Source organism: Salvelinus alpinus, chromosome 9, assembly GCF_045679555.1.
Source record: "Salvelinus alpinus chromosome 9, SLU_Salpinus.1, whole genome shotgun sequence".
NCBI classification, from domain to species: Eukaryota; Metazoa; Chordata; class Actinopteri; order Salmoniformes; family Salmonidae; genus Salvelinus; species Salvelinus alpinus.
Genome location: NC_092094.1, coordinates 18,700,578 through 18,715,842, shown reverse-complemented (window position 1 = coordinate 18,715,842; position 15,265 = coordinate 18,700,578). Strand labels below are relative to the sequence as shown.

The 15,265-nt window shown below is 45.3% G+C and overlaps 11 non-coding genes across 11 annotated transcripts; all 11 read left to right on the top strand.

Annotated features, from left to right (window-relative positions):
- The first annotated feature begins 1,123 nt into the window (after positions 1-1,123).
- Positions 1,124-1,194, top strand: trnag-gcc (transfer RNA glycine (anticodon GCC)). The gene has a single exon. It is a non-coding gene; the product is annotated as a tRNA-Gly (tRNA).
- A 1,216-nt stretch (positions 1,195-2,410) lies between these two features.
- trnag-gcc (transfer RNA glycine (anticodon GCC)) lies at positions 2,411-2,481 on the top strand. The gene has a single exon. It is a non-coding gene; the product is annotated as a tRNA-Gly (tRNA).
- Positions 2,482-3,730: 1,249 nt separating this feature from the next.
- On the top strand, positions 3,731-3,801 carry trnag-gcc (transfer RNA glycine (anticodon GCC)). Its single transcript has one exon. It is a non-coding gene; the product is annotated as a tRNA-Gly (tRNA).
- A 1,216-nt stretch (positions 3,802-5,017) lies between these two features.
- trnag-gcc (transfer RNA glycine (anticodon GCC)) lies at positions 5,018-5,088 on the top strand. The gene has a single exon. It is a non-coding gene; the product is annotated as a tRNA-Gly (tRNA).
- Positions 5,089-6,337: 1,249 nt separating this feature from the next.
- Positions 6,338-6,408, top strand: trnag-gcc (transfer RNA glycine (anticodon GCC)). The gene has a single exon. It is a non-coding gene; the product is annotated as a tRNA-Gly (tRNA).
- A 1,249-nt stretch (positions 6,409-7,657) lies between these two features.
- On the top strand, positions 7,658-7,728 carry trnag-gcc (transfer RNA glycine (anticodon GCC)). Its single transcript has one exon. It is a non-coding gene; the product is annotated as a tRNA-Gly (tRNA).
- Positions 7,729-8,977: 1,249 nt separating this feature from the next.
- Positions 8,978-9,048, top strand: trnag-ucc (transfer RNA glycine (anticodon UCC)). The gene has a single exon. It is a non-coding gene; the product is annotated as a tRNA-Gly (tRNA).
- Positions 9,049-10,264: 1,216 nt separating this feature from the next.
- trnag-gcc (transfer RNA glycine (anticodon GCC)) lies at positions 10,265-10,335 on the top strand. Its single transcript has one exon. It is a non-coding gene; the product is annotated as a tRNA-Gly (tRNA).
- A 1,216-nt stretch (positions 10,336-11,551) lies between these two features.
- trnag-gcc (transfer RNA glycine (anticodon GCC)) lies at positions 11,552-11,622 on the top strand. The gene has a single exon. It is a non-coding gene; the product is annotated as a tRNA-Gly (tRNA).
- Positions 11,623-12,838: 1,216 nt separating this feature from the next.
- Positions 12,839-12,909, top strand: trnag-gcc (transfer RNA glycine (anticodon GCC)). The gene has a single exon. It is a non-coding gene; the product is annotated as a tRNA-Gly (tRNA).
- A 1,216-nt stretch (positions 12,910-14,125) lies between these two features.
- On the top strand, positions 14,126-14,196 carry trnag-gcc (transfer RNA glycine (anticodon GCC)). Its single transcript has one exon. It is a non-coding gene; the product is annotated as a tRNA-Gly (tRNA).
- The last annotated feature ends 1,069 nt before the right edge of the window (positions 14,197-15,265 follow it).

The window sequence follows — 15,265 nt, the reverse complement described above, 5'->3', positions numbered from 1 at the left end:
CTTTTGGACCTTGAGTACATTTTTACTAACGACATGCCACTGACTTTGAGTAAAGCCATGTGTATGCGGATGACTCTACACTATACACGTCAGCTACTGCAGCGACTGAAATGACTGCAACACTCAACAAAGAGCTGCAGTTCGTTTCAGAGTGGGTGGCAAGGAGTAAGTTAGCCCTAAATATTTATAAAACTAAAAGCATTGTATTTGGAGCAAAACACTCACTAAACCCTAAACCTCAACTAAATCTTGTAATAAGTCATGTGGAAATTGAGCAAGTTGAGATGACTAAACTGCTTGGAGTAACCCTAGATTGTAAACTGTCATAGTCAAAACATATTGACGCAGTAGTAGCTAAGATGGGGAGAAGTCTGTCTATAATAAAGCGATGCTCTGCCTTCTTAACAACACTATCAACAAGGCAGGTCCTACAGGTCCTATTTTTGTCGCACACCTTAACTACTGTTCAGTCGTGTGGTCAGGTGCCACAAAAATGACTTAGGAAAATTGCAATTGGCTCAGAACAGGGCAGCACGGCTGGCCCTTGGATGTACACAGAGAGCTAATGTTAATAATATGCATGTCAATCTCTCCTGGCTGAAAGTGGAGGAGAGATTGACTTCGTCACTAGTTTTATTTATGAGAGGTATTGACATGTCGAACGCACCGAGCTGTCTGTCTAAACTACTAGCACACAGCTCGGACACGCATACATACCCCACAAGACAAGCCACAAGAGGTCTCTTCACAGTCCCTGCAACAGTCACAGCAACTGCGCACACAGGCAGAGAAGCACAAGGGGAGGGGGTAAGATGGAATCTAGCAACATTTTTCACACTAAATTCTGCAAACGAGAGTGGGAGAAGCTACAGTAACGGCGCACAGAGGCAGAGAAGCACAAGGGGAGGGGGTAAGATGGAATCTAGCAACTTTAGTGACAGATCGCTGAAACATAGTTGGCAACATAGGCTGGAATGAGGAGGAAGAAGTTTGAAGGGTAAAACGGCCCAACGGAGTTTGAGAAATTCCTTGTTCCCTGATAGTGGTATTCTTCTCTTTCGTTTAGTCACTCCATCGACTCGTATTGTTTGAGAGCGGGAACCCCCTCTAAATCTCTGTCAAAGCATTGGTGGTTCAGTGGTAGAATTCTCGCCTGCCACGCGGGAGGCCCGGGTTCGATTCCCGGCCAATGCATGTTCCATTTTAGGGCGGCAGGTAGTGTTTTCAGACCTCGCCAGTGACTGTTACTTGTAAAAGAGTCTTCGGGCTAGAGCGGAAGCCAAATTCCTTTTGGACCTTGAGTACATTTTTACTAACGACATGCCACTGACTTTGAGTAAAGCCATGTGTATGCGGATGACTCTACACTATACACGTCAGCTACTGCAGCGACTGAAATGACTGCAACACTCAACAAAGAGCTGCAGTTCGTTTCAGAGTGGGTGGCAAGGAGTAAGTTAGCCCTAAATATTTATAAAACTAAAAGCATTGTATTTGGAGCAAAACACTCACTAAACCCTAAACCTCAACTAAATCTTGTAATAAGTCATGTGGAAATTGAGCAAGTTGAGATGACTAAACTGCTTGGAGTAACCCTAGATTGTAAACTGTCATAGTCAAAACATATTGACGCAGTAGTAGCTAAGATGGGGAGAAGTCTGTCTATAATAAAGCGATGCTCTGCCTTCTTAACAACACTATCAACAAGGCAGGTCCTACAGGTCCTATTTTTGTCGCACACCTTAACTACTGTTCAGTCGTGTGGTCAGGTGCCACAAAAATGACTTAGGAAAATTGCAATTGGCTCAGAACAGGGCAGCACGGCTGGCCCTTGGATGTACACAGAGAGCTAATGTTAATAATATGCATGTCAATCTCTCCTGGCTGAAAGTGGAGGAGAGATTGACTTCGTCACTAGTTTTATTTATGAGAGGTATTGACATGTCGAACGCACCGAGCTGTCTGTCTAAACTACTAGCACACAGCTCGGACACGCATACATACCCCACAAGACAAGCCACAAGAGGTCTCTTCACAGTCCCTGCAACAGTCACAGCAACTGCGCACACAGGCAGAGAAGCACAAGGGGAGGGGGTAAGATGGAATCTAGCAACATTTTTCACACTAAATTCTGCAAACGAGAGTGGGAGAAGCTACAGTAACGGCGCACAGAGGCAGAGAAGCACAAGGGGAGGGGGTAAGATGGAATCTAGCAACTTTAGTGACAGATCGCTGAAACATAGTTGGCAACATAGGCTGGAATGAGGAGGAAGAAGTTTGAAGGGTAAAACGGCCCAACGGAGTTTGAGAAATTCCTTGTTCCCTGATAGTGGTATTCTTCTCTTTCGTTTAGTCACTCCATCGACTCGTATTGTTTGAGAGCGGGAACCCCCTCTAAATCTCTGTCAAAGCATTGGTGGTTCAGTGGTAGAATTCTCGCCTGCCACGCGGGAGGCCCGGGTTCGATTCCCGGCCAATGCATGTTCCATTTTAGGGCGGCAGGTAGTGTTTTCAGACCTCGCCAGTGACTGTTACTTGTAAAAGAGTCTTCGGGCTAGAGCGGAAGCCAAATTCCTTTTGGACCTTGAGTACATTTTTACTAACGACATGCCACTGACTTTGAGTAAAGCCATGTGTATGCGGATGACTCTACACTATACACGTCAGCTACTGCAGCGACTGAAATGACTGCAACACTCAACAAAGAGCTGCAGTTCGTTTCAGAGTGGGTGGCAAGGAGTAAGTTAGCCCTAAATATTTATAAAACTAAAAGCATTGTATTTGGAGCAAAACACTCACTAAACCCTAAACCTCAACTAAATCTTGTAATAAGTCATGTGGAAATTGAGCAAGTTGAGATGACTAAACTGCTTGGAGTAACCCTAGATTGTAAACTGTCATAGTCAAAACATATTGACGCAGTAGTAGCTAAGATGGGGAGAAGTCTGTCTATAATAAAGCGATGCTCTGCCTTCTTAACAACACTATCAACAAGGCAGGTCCTACAGGTCCTATTTTTGTCGCACACCTTAACTACTGTTCAGTCGTGTGGTCAGGTGCCACAAAAATGACTTAGGAAAATTGCAATTGGCTCAGAACAGGGCAGCACGGCTGGCCCTTGGATGTACACAGAGAGCTAATGTTAATAATATGCATGTCAATCTCTCCTGGCTGAAAGTGGAGTATTGACTATTGACTTCGTCACTAGTTTTATTTATGAGAGGTATTGACATGTCGAACGCACCGAGCTGTCTGTCTAAACTACTAGTCTAAACTACTAGTCTGTCTAAACTACTAGCACACAGCTCGGACACGCATACATACCCCACAAGACAAGCCACAAGAGGTCTCTTCACAGTCCCTGCAACAGTCACAGCAACTGCGCACACAGGCAGAGAAGCACAAGGGGAGGGGGTAAGATGGAATCTAGCAACATTTTTCACACTAAATTCTGCAAACGAGAGTGGGAGAAGCTACAGTAACGGCGCACAGAGGCAGAGAAGCACAAGGGGAGGGGGTAAGATGGAATCTAGCAACTTTAGTGACAGATCGCTGAAACATAGTTGGCAACATAGGCTGGAATGAGGAGGAAGAAGTTTGAAGGGTAAAACGGCCCAACGGAGTTTGAGAAATTCCTTGTTCCCTGATAGTGGTATTCTTCTCTTTCGTTTAGTCACTCCATCGACTCGTATTGTTTGAGAGCGGGAACCCCCTCTAAATCTCTGTCAAAGCATTGGTGGTTCAGTGGTAGAATTCTCGCCTGCCACGCGGGAGGCCCGGGTTCGATTCCCGGCCAATGCATGTTCCATTTTAGGGCGGCAGGTAGTGTTTTCAGACCTCGCCAGTGACTGTTACTTGTAAAAGAGTCTTCGGGCTAGAGCGGAAGCCAAATTCCTTTTGGACCTTGAGTACATTTTTACTAACGACATGCCACTGACTTTGAGTAAAGCCATGTGTATGCGGATGACTCTACACTATACACGTCAGCTACTGCAGCGACTGAAATGACTGCAACACTCAACAAAGAGCTGCAGTTCGTTTCAGAGTGGGTGGCAAGGAGTAAGTTAGCCCTAAATATTTATAAAACTAAAAGCATTGTATTTGGAGCAAAACACTCACTAAACCCTAAACCTCAACTAAATCTTGTAATAAGTCATGTGGAAATTGAGCAAGTTGAGATGACTAAACTGCTTGGAGTAACCCTAGATTGTAAACTGTCATAGTCAAAACATATTGACGCAGTAGTAGCTAAGATGGGGAGAAGTCTGTCTATAATAAAGCGATGCTCTGCCTTCTTAACAACACTATCAACAAGGCAGGTCCTACAGGTCCTATTTTTGTCGCACACCTTAACTACTGTTCAGTCGTGTGGTCAGGTGCCACAAAAATGACTTAGGAAAATTGCAATTGGCTCAGAACAGGGCAGCACGGCTGGCCCTTGGATGTACACAGAGAGCTAATGTTAATAATATGCATGTCAATCTCTCCTGGCTGAAAGTGGAGGAGAGATTGACTTCGTCACTAGTTTTATTTATGAGAGGTATTGACATGTCGAACGCACCGAGCTGTCTGTCTAAACTACTAGCACACAGCTCGGACACGCATACATACCCCACAAGACAAGCCACAAGAGGTCTCTTCACAGTCCCTGCAACAGTCACAGCAACTGCGCACACAGGCAGAGAAGCACAAGGGGAGGGGGTAAGATGGAATCTAGCAACATTTTTCACACTAAATTCTGCAAACGAGAGTGGGAGAAGCTACAGTAACGGCGCACAGAGGCAGAGAAGCACAAGGGGAGGGGGTAAGATGGAATCTAGCAACTTTAGTGACAGATCGCTGAAACATAGTTGGCAACATAGGCTGGAATGAGGAGGAAGAAGTTTGAAGGGTAAAACGGCCCAACGGAGTTTGAGAAATTCCTTGTTCCCTGATAGTGGTATTCTTCTCTTTCGTTTAGTCACTCCATCGACTCGTATTGTTTGAGAGCGGGAACCCCCTCTAAATCTCTGTCAAAGCATTGGTGGTTCAGTGGTAGAATTCTCGCCTGCCACGCGGGAGGCCCGGGTTCGATTCCCGGCCAATGCATGTTCCATTTTAGGGCGGCAGGTAGTGTTTTCAGACCTCGCCAGTGACTGTTACTTGTAAAAGAGTCTTCGGGCTAGAGCGGAAGCCAAATTCCTTTTGGACCTTGAGTACATTTTTACTAACGACATGCCACTGACTTTGAGTAAAGCCATGTGTATGCGGATGACTCTACACTATACACGTCAGCTACTGCAGCGACTGAAATGACTGCAACACTCAACAAAGAGCTGCAGTTCGTTTCAGAGTGGGTGGCAAGGAGTAAGTTAGCCCTAAATATTTATAAAACTAAAAGCATTGTATTTGGAGCAAAACACTCACTAAACCCTAAACCTCAACTAAATCTTGTAATAAGTCATGTGGAAATTGAGCAAGTTGAGATGACTAAACTGCTTGGAGTAACCCTAGATTGTAAACTGTCATAGTCAAAACATATTGACGCAGTAGTAGCTAAGATGGGGAGAAGTCTGTCTATAATAAAGCGATGCTCTGCCTTCTTAACAACACTATCAACAAGGCAGGTCCTACAGGTCCTATTTTTGTCGCACACCTTAACTACTGTTCAGTCGTGTGGTCAGGTGCCACAAAAATGACTTAGGAAAATTGCAATTGGCTCAGAACAGGGCAGCACGGCTGGCCCTTGGATGTACACAGAGAGCTAATGTTAATAATATGCATGTCAATCTCTCCTGGCTGAAAGTGGAGTATTGACTATTGACTTCGTCACTAGTTTTATTTATGAGAGGTATTGACATGTCGAACGCACCGAGCTGTCTGTCTAAACTACTAGTCTAAACTACTAGTCTGTCTAAACTACTAGCACACAGCTCGGACACGCATACATACCCCACAAGACAAGCCACAAGAGGTCTCTTCACAGTCCCTGCAACAGTCACAGCAACTGCGCACACAGGCAGAGAAGCACAAGGGGAGGGGGTAAGATGGAATCTAGCAACATTTTTCACACTAAATTCTGCAAACGAGAGTGGGAGAAGCTACAGTAACGGCGCACAGAGGCAGAGAAGCACAAGGGGAGGGGGTAAGATGGAATCTAGCAACTTTAGTGACAGATCGCTGAAACATAGTTGGCAACATAGGCTGGAATGAGGAGGAAGAAGTTTGAAGGGTAAAACGGCCCAACGGAGTTTGAGAAATTCCTTGTTCCCTGATAGTGGTATTCTTCTCTTTCGTTTAGTCACTCCATCGACTCGTATTGTTTGAGAGCGGGAACCCCCTCTAAATCTCTGTCAAAGCATTGGTGGTTCAGTGGTAGAATTCTCGCCTGCCACGCGGGAGGCCCGGGTTCGATTCCCGGCCAATGCATGTTCCATTTTAGGGCGGCAGGTAGTGTTTTCAGACCTCGCCAGTGACTGTTACTTGTAAAAGAGTCTTCGGGCTAGAGCGGAAGCCAAATTCCTTTTGGACCTTGAGTACATTTTTACTAACGACATGCCACTGACTTTGAGTAAAGCCATGTGTATGCGGATGACTCTACACTATACACGTCAGCTACTGCAGCGACTGAAATGACTGCAACACTCAACAAAGAGCTGCAGTTCGTTTCAGAGTGGGTGGCAAGGAGTAAGTTAGCCCTAAATATTTATAAAACTAAAAGCATTGTATTTGGAGCAAAACACTCACTAAACCCTAAACCTCAACTAAATCTTGTAATAAGTCATGTGGAAATTGAGCAAGTTGAGATGACTAAACTGCTTGGAGTAACCCTAGATTGTAAACTGTCATAGTCAAAACATATTGACGCAGTAGTAGCTAAGATGGGGAGAAGTCTGTCTATAATAAAGCGATGCTCTGCCTTCTTAACAACACTATCAACAAGGCAGGTCCTACAGGTCCTATTTTTGTCGCACACCTTAACTACTGTTCAGTCGTGTGGTCAGGTGCCACAAAAATGACTTAGGAAAATTGCAATTGGCTCAGAACAGGGCAGCACGGCTGGCCCTTGGATGTACACAGAGAGCTAATGTTAATAATATGCATGTCAATCTCTCCTGGCTGAAAGTGGAGTATTGACTATTGACTTCGTCACTAGTTTTATTTATGAGAGGTATTGACATGTCGAACGCACCGAGCTGTCTGTCTAAACTACTAGTCTAAACTACTAGTCTGTCTAAACTACTAGCACACAGCTCGGACACGCATACATACCCCACAAGACAAGCCACAAGAGGTCTCTTCACAGTCCCTGCAACAGTCACAGCAACTGCGCACACAGGCAGAGAAGCACAAGGGGAGGGGGTAAGATGGAATCTAGCAACATTTTTCACACTAAATTCTGCAAACGAGAGTGGGAGAAGCTACAGTAACGGCGCACAGAGGCAGAGAAGCACAAGGGGAGGGGGTAAGATGGAATCTAGCAACTTTAGTGACAGATCGCTGAAACATAGTTGGCAACATAGGCTGGAATGAGGAGGAAGAAGTTTGAAGGGTAAAACGGCCCAACGGAGTTTGAGAAATTCCTTGTTCCCTGATAGTGGTATTCTTCTCTTTCGTTTAGTCACTCCATCGACTCGTATTGTTTGAGAGCGGGAACCCCCTCTAAATCTCTGTCAAAGCATTGGTGGTTCAGTGGTAGAATTCTCGCCTGCCACGCGGGAGGCCCGGGTTCGATTCCCGGCCAATGCATGTTCCATTTTAGGGCGGCAGGTAGTGTTTTCAGACCTCGCCAGTGACTGTTACTTGTAAAAGAGTCTTCGGGCTAGAGCGGAAGCCAAATTCCTTTTGGACCTTGAGTACATTTTTACTAACGACATGCCACTGACTTTGAGTAAAGCCATGTGTATGCGGATGACTCTACACTATACACGTCAGCTACTGCAGCGACTGAAATGACTGCAACACTCAACAAAGAGCTGCAGTTCGTTTCAGAGTGGGTGGCAAGGAGTAAGTTAGCCCTAAATATTTATAAAACTAAAAGCATTGTATTTGGAGCAAAACACTCACTAAACCCTAAACCTCAACTAAATCTTGTAATAAGTCATGTGGAAATTGAGCAAGTTGAGATGACTAAACTGCTTGGAGTAACCCTAGATTGTAAACTGTCATAGTCAAAACATATTGACGCAGTAGTAGCTAAGATGGGGAGAAGTCTGTCTATAATAAAGCGATGCTCTGCCTTCTTAACAACACTATCAACAAGGCAGGTCCTACAGGTCCTATTTTTGTCGCACACCTTAACTACTGTTCAGTCGTGTGGTCAGGTGCCACAAAAATGACTTAGGAAAATTGCAATTGGCTCAGAACAGGGCAGCACGGCTGGCCCTTGGATGTACACAGAGAGCTAATGTTAATAATATGCATGTCAATCTCTCCTGGCTGAAAGTGGAGTATTGACTATTGACTTCGTCACTAGTTTTATTTATGAGAGGTATTGACATGTCGAACGCACCGAGCTGTCTGTCTAAACTACTAGTCTAAACTACTAGTCTGTCTAAACTACTAGCACACAGCTCGGACACGCATACATACCCCACAAGACAAGCCACAAGAGGTCTCTTCACAGTCCCTGCAACAGTCACAGCAACTGCGCACACAGGCAGAGAAGCACAAGGGGAGGGGGTAAGATGGAATCTAGCAACATTTTTCACACTAAATTCTGCAAACGAGAGTGGGAGAAGCTACAGTAACGGCGCACAGAGGCAGAGAAGCACAAGGGGAGGGGGTAAGATGGAATCTAGCAACTTTAGTGACAGATCGCTGAAACATAGTTGGCAACATAGGCTGGAATGAGGAGGAAGAAGTTTGAAGGGTAAAACGGCCCAACGGAGTTTGAGAAATTCCTTGTTCCCTGATAGTGGTATTCTTCTCTTTCGTTTAGTCACTCCATCGACTCGTATTGTTTGAGAGCGGGAACCCCCTCTAAATCTCTGTCAAAGCATTGGTGGTTCAGTGGTAGAATTCTCGCCTTCCACGCGGGAGGCCCGGGTTCGATTCCCGGCCAATGCATGTTCCATTTTAGGGCGGCAGGTAGTGTTTTCAGACCTCGCCAGTGACTGTTACTTGTAAAAGAGTCTTCGGGCTAGAGCGGAAGCCAAATTCCTTTTGGACCTTGAGTACATTTTTACTAACGACATGCCACTGACTTTGAGTAAAGCCATGTGTATGCGGATGACTCTACACTATACACGTCAGCTACTGCAGCGACTGAAATGACTGCAACACTCAACAAAGAGCTGCAGTTCGTTTCAGAGTGGGTGGCAAGGAGTAAGTTAGCCCTAAATATTTATAAAACTAAAAGCATTGTATTTGGAGCAAAACACTCACTAAACCCTAAACCTCAACTAAATCTTGTAATAAGTCATGTGGAAATTGAGCAAGTTGAGATGACTAAACTGCTTGGAGTAACCCTAGATTGTAAACTGTCATAGTCAAAACATATTGACGCAGTAGTAGCTAAGATGGGGAGAAGTCTGTCTATAATAAAGCGATGCTCTGCCTTCTTAACAACACTATCAACAAGGCAGGTCCTACAGGTCCTATTTTTGTCGCACACCTTAACTACTGTTCAGTCGTGTGGTCAGGTGCCACAAAAATGACTTAGGAAAATTGCAATTGGCTCAGAACAGGGCAGCACGGCTGGCCCTTGGATGTACACAGAGAGCTAATGTTAATAATATGCATGTCAATCTCTCCTGGCTGAAAGTGGAGGAGAGATTGACTTCGTCACTAGTTTTATTTATGAGAGGTATTGACATGTCGAACGCACCGAGCTGTCTGTCTAAACTACTAGCACACAGCTCGGACACGCATACATACCCCACAAGACAAGCCACAAGAGGTCTCTTCACAGTCCCTGCAACAGTCACAGCAACTGCGCACACAGGCAGAGAAGCACAAGGGGAGGGGGTAAGATGGAATCTAGCAACATTTTTCACACTAAATTCTGCAAACGAGAGTGGGAGAAGCTACAGTAACGGCGCACAGAGGCAGAGAAGCACAAGGGGAGGGGGTAAGATGGAATCTAGCAACTTTAGTGACAGATCGCTGAAACATAGTTGGCAACATAGGCTGGAATGAGGAGGAAGAAGTTTGAAGGGTAAAACGGCCCAACGGAGTTTGAGAAATTCCTTGTTCCCTGATAGTGGTATTCTTCTCTTTCGTTTAGTCACTCCATCGACTCGTATTGTTTGAGAGCGGGAACCCCCTCTAAATCTCTGTCAAAGCATTGGTGGTTCAGTGGTAGAATTCTCGCCTGCCACGCGGGAGGCCCGGGTTCGATTCCCGGCCAATGCATGTTCCATTTTAGGGCGGCAGGTAGTGTTTTCAGACCTCGCCAGTGACTGTTACTTGTAAAAGAGTCTTCGGGCTAGAGCGGAAGCCAAATTCCTTTTGGACCTTGAGTACATTTTTACTAACGACATGCCACTGACTTTGAGTAAAGCCATGTGTATGCGGATGACTCTACACTATACACGTCAGCTACTGCAGCGACTGAAATGACTGCAACACTCAACAAAGAGCTGCAGTTCGTTTCAGAGTGGGTGGCAAGGAGTAAGTTAGCCCTAAATATTTATAAAACTAAAAGCATTGTATTTGGAGCAAAACACTCACTAAACCCTAAACCTCAACTAAATCTTGTAATAAGTCATGTGGAAATTGAGCAAGTTGAGATGACTAAACTGCTTGGAGTAACCCTAGATTGTAAACTGTCATAGTCAAAACATATTGACGCAGTAGTAGCTAAGATGGGGAGAAGTCTGTCTATAATAAAGCGATGCTCTGCCTTCTTAACAACACTATCAACAAGGCAGGTCCTACAGGTCCTATTTTTGTCGCACACCTTAACTACTGTTCAGTCGTGTGGTCAGGTGCCACAAAAATGACTTAGGAAAATTGCAATTGGCTCAGAACAGGGCAGCACGGCTGGCCCTTGGATGTACACAGAGAGCTAATGTTAATAATATGCATGTCAATCTCTCCTGGCTGAAAGTGGAGGAGAGATTGACTTCGTCACTAGTTTTATTTATGAGAGGTATTGACATGTCGAACGCACCGAGCTGTCTGTCTAAACTACTAGCACACAGCTCGGACACGCATACATACCCCACAAGACAAGCCACAAGAGGTCTCTTCACAGTCCCTGCAACAGTCACAGCAACTGCGCACACAGGCAGAGAAGCACAAGGGGAGGGGGTAAGATGGAATCTAGCAACATTTTTCACACTAAATTCTGCAAACGAGAGTGGGAGAAGCTACAGTAACGGCGCACAGAGGCAGAGAAGCACAAGGGGAGGGGGTAAGATGGAATCTAGCAACTTTAGTGACAGATCGCTGAAACATAGTTGGCAACATAGGCTGGAATGAGGAGGAAGAAGTTTGAAGGGTAAAACGGCCCAACGGAGTTTGAGAAATTCCTTGTTCCCTGATAGTGGTATTCTTCTCTTTCGTTTAGTCACTCCATCGACTCGTATTGTTTGAGAGCGGGAACCCCCTCTAAATCTCTGTCAAAGCATTGGTGGTTCAGTGGTAGAATTCTCGCCTGCCACGCGGGAGGCCCGGGTTCGATTCCCGGCCAATGCATGTTCCATTTTAGGGCGGCAGGTAGTGTTTTCAGACCTCGCCAGTGACTGTTACTTGTAAAAGAGTCTTCGGGCTAGAGCGGAAGCCAAATTCCTTTTGGACCTTGAGTACATTTTTACTAACGACATGCCACTGACTTTGAGTAAAGCCATGTGTATGCGGATGACTCTACACTATACACGTCAGCTACTGCAGCGACTGAAATGACTGCAACACTCAACAAAGAGCTGCAGTTCGTTTCAGAGTGGGTGGCAAGGAGTAAGTTAGCCCTAAATATTTATAAAACTAAAAGCATTGTATTTGGAGCAAAACACTCACTAAACCCTAAACCTCAACTAAATCTTGTAATAAGTCATGTGGAAATTGAGCAAGTTGAGATGACTAAACTGCTTGGAGTAACCCTAGATTGTAAACTGTCATAGTCAAAACATATTGACGCAGTAGTAGCTAAGATGGGGAGAAGTCTGTCTATAATAAAGCGATGCTCTGCCTTCTTAACAACACTATCAACAAGGCAGGTCCTACAGGTCCTATTTTTGTCGCACACCTTAACTACTGTTCAGTCGTGTGGTCAGGTGCCACAAAAATGACTTAGGAAAATTGCAATTGGCTCAGAACAGGGCAGCACGGCTGGCCCTTGGATGTACACAGAGAGCTAATGTTAATAATATGCATGTCAATCTCTCCTGGCTGAAAGTGGAGGAGAGATTGACTTCGTCACTAGTTTTATTTATGAGAGGTATTGACATGTCGAACGCACCGAGCTGTCTGTCTAAACTACTAGCACACAGCTCGGACACGCATACATACCCCACAAGACAAGCCACAAGAGGTCTCTTCACAGTCCCTGCAACAGTCACAGCAACTGCGCACACAGGCAGAGAAGCACAAGGGGAGGGGGTAAGATGGAATCTAGCAACATTTTTCACACTAAATTCTGCAAACGAGAGTGGGAGAAGCTACAGTAACGGCGCACAGAGGCAGAGAAGCACAAGGGGAGGGGGTAAGATGGAATCTAGCAACTTTAGTGACAGATCGCTGAAACATAGTTGGCAACATAGGCTGGAATGAGGAGGAAGAAGTTTGAAGGGTAAAACGGCCCAACGGAGTTTGAGAAATTCCTTGTTCCCTGATAGTGGTATTCTTCTCTTTCGTTTAGTCACTCCATCGACTCGTATTGTTTGAGAGCGGGAACCCCCTCTAAATCTCTGTCAAAGCATTGGTGGTTCAGTGGTAGAATTCTCGCCTGCCACGCGGGAGGCCCGGGTTCGATTCCCGGCCAATGCATGTTCCATTTTAGGGCGGCAGGTAGTGTTTTCAGACCTCGCCAGTGACTGTTACTTGTAAAAGAGTCTTCGGGCTAGAGCGGAAGCCAAATTCCTTTTGGACCTTGAGTACATTTTTACTAACGACATGCCACTGACTTTGAGTAAAGCCATGTGTATGCGGATGACTCTACACTATACACGTCAGCTACTGCAGCGACTGAAATGACTGCAACACTCAACAAAGAGCTGCAGTTCGTTTCAGAGTGGGTGGCAAGGAGTAAGTTAGCCCTAAATATTTATAAAACTAAAAGCATTGTATTTGGAGCAAAACACTCACTAAACCCTAAACCTCAACTAAATCTTGTAATAAGTCATGTGGAAATTGAGCAAGTTGAGATGACTAAACTGCTTGGAGTAACCCTAGATTGTAAACTGTCATAGTCAAAACATATTGACGCAGTAGTAGCTAAGATGGGGAGAAGTCTGTCTATAATAAAGCGATGCTCTGCCTTCTTAACAACACTATCAACAAGGCAGGTCCTACAGGTCCTATTTTTGTCGCACACCTTAACTACTGTTCAGTCGTGTGGTCAGGTGCCACAAAAATGACTTAGGAAAATTGCAATTGGCTCAGAACAGGGCAGCACGGCTGGCCCTTGGATGTACACAGAGAGCTAATGTTAATAATATGCATGTCAATCTCTCCTGGCTGAAAGTGGAGGAGAGATTGACTTCGTCACTAGTTTTATTTATGAGAGGTATTGACATGTCGAACGCACCGAGCTGTCTGTCTAAACTACTAGCACACAGCTCGGACACGCATACATACCCCACAAGACAAGCCACAAGAGGTCTCTTCACAGTCCCTGCAACAGTCACAGCAACTGCGCACACAGGCAGAGAAGCACAAGGGGAGGGGGTAAGATGGAATCTAGCAACATTTTTCACACTAAATTCTGCAAACGAGAGTGGGAGAAGCTACAGTAACGGCGCACAGAGGCAGAGAAGCACAAGGGGAGGGGGTAAGATGGAATCTAGCAACTTTAGTGACAGATCGCTGAAACATAGTTGGCAACATAGGCTGGAATGAGGAGGAAGAAGTTTGAAGGGTAAAACGGCCCAACGGAGTTTGAGAAATTCCTTGTTCCCTGATAGTGGTATTCTTCTCTTTCGTTTAGTCACTCCATCGACTCGTATTGTTTGAGAGCGGGAACCCCCTCTAAATCTCTGTCAAAGCATTGGTGGTTCAGTGGTAGAATTCTCGCCTGCCACGCGGGAGGCCCGGGTTCGATTCCCGGCCAATGCATGTTCCATTTTAGGGCGGCAGGTAGTGTTTTCAGACCTCGCCAGTGACTGTTACTTGTAAAAGAGTCTTCGGGCTAGAGCGGAAGCCAAATTCCTTTTGGACCTTGAGTACATTTTTACTAACGACATGCCACTGACTTTGAGTAAAGCCATGTGTATGCGGATGACTCTACACTATACACGTCAGCTACTGCAGCGACTGAAATGACTGCAACACTCAACAAAGAGCTGCAGTTCGTTTCAGAGTGGGTGGCAAGGAGTAAGTTAGCCCTAAATATTTATAAAACTAAAAGCATTGTATTTGGAGCAAAACACTCACTAAACCCTAAACCTCAACTAAATCTTGTAATAAGTCATGTGGAAATTGAGCAAGTTGAGATGACTAAACTGCTTGGAGTAACCCTAGATTGTAAACTGTCATAGTCAAAACATATTGACGCAGTAGTAGCTAAGATGGGGAGAAGTCTGTCTATAATAAAGCGATGCTCTGCCTTCTTAACAACACTATCAACAAGGCAGGTCCTACAGGTCCTATTTTTGTCGCACACCTTAACTACTGTTCAGTCGTGTGGTCAGGTGCCACAAAAATGACTTAGGAAAATTGCAATTGGCTCAGAACAGGGCAGCACGGCTGGCCCTTGGATGTACACAGAGAGCTAATGTTAATAATATGCATGTCAATCTCTCCTGGCTGAAAGTGGAGGAGAGATTGACTTCGTCACTAGTTTTATTTATGAGAGGTATTGACATGTCGAACGCACCGAGCTGTCTGTCTAAACTACTAGCACACAGCTCGGACACGCATACATACCCCACAAGACAAGCCACAAGAGGTCTCTTCACAGTCCCTGCAACAGTCACAGCAACTGCGCACACAGGCAGAGAAGCACAAGGGGAGGGGGTAAGATGGAATCTAGCAACATTTTTCACACTAAATTCTGCAAACGAGAGTGGGAGAAGCTACAGTAACGGCGCACAGAGGCAGAGAAGCACAAGGGGAGGGGGTAAGATGGAATCTAGCAACTTTAGTGACAGATCGCTGAAACATAGTTGGCAACATAGGCTGGAAT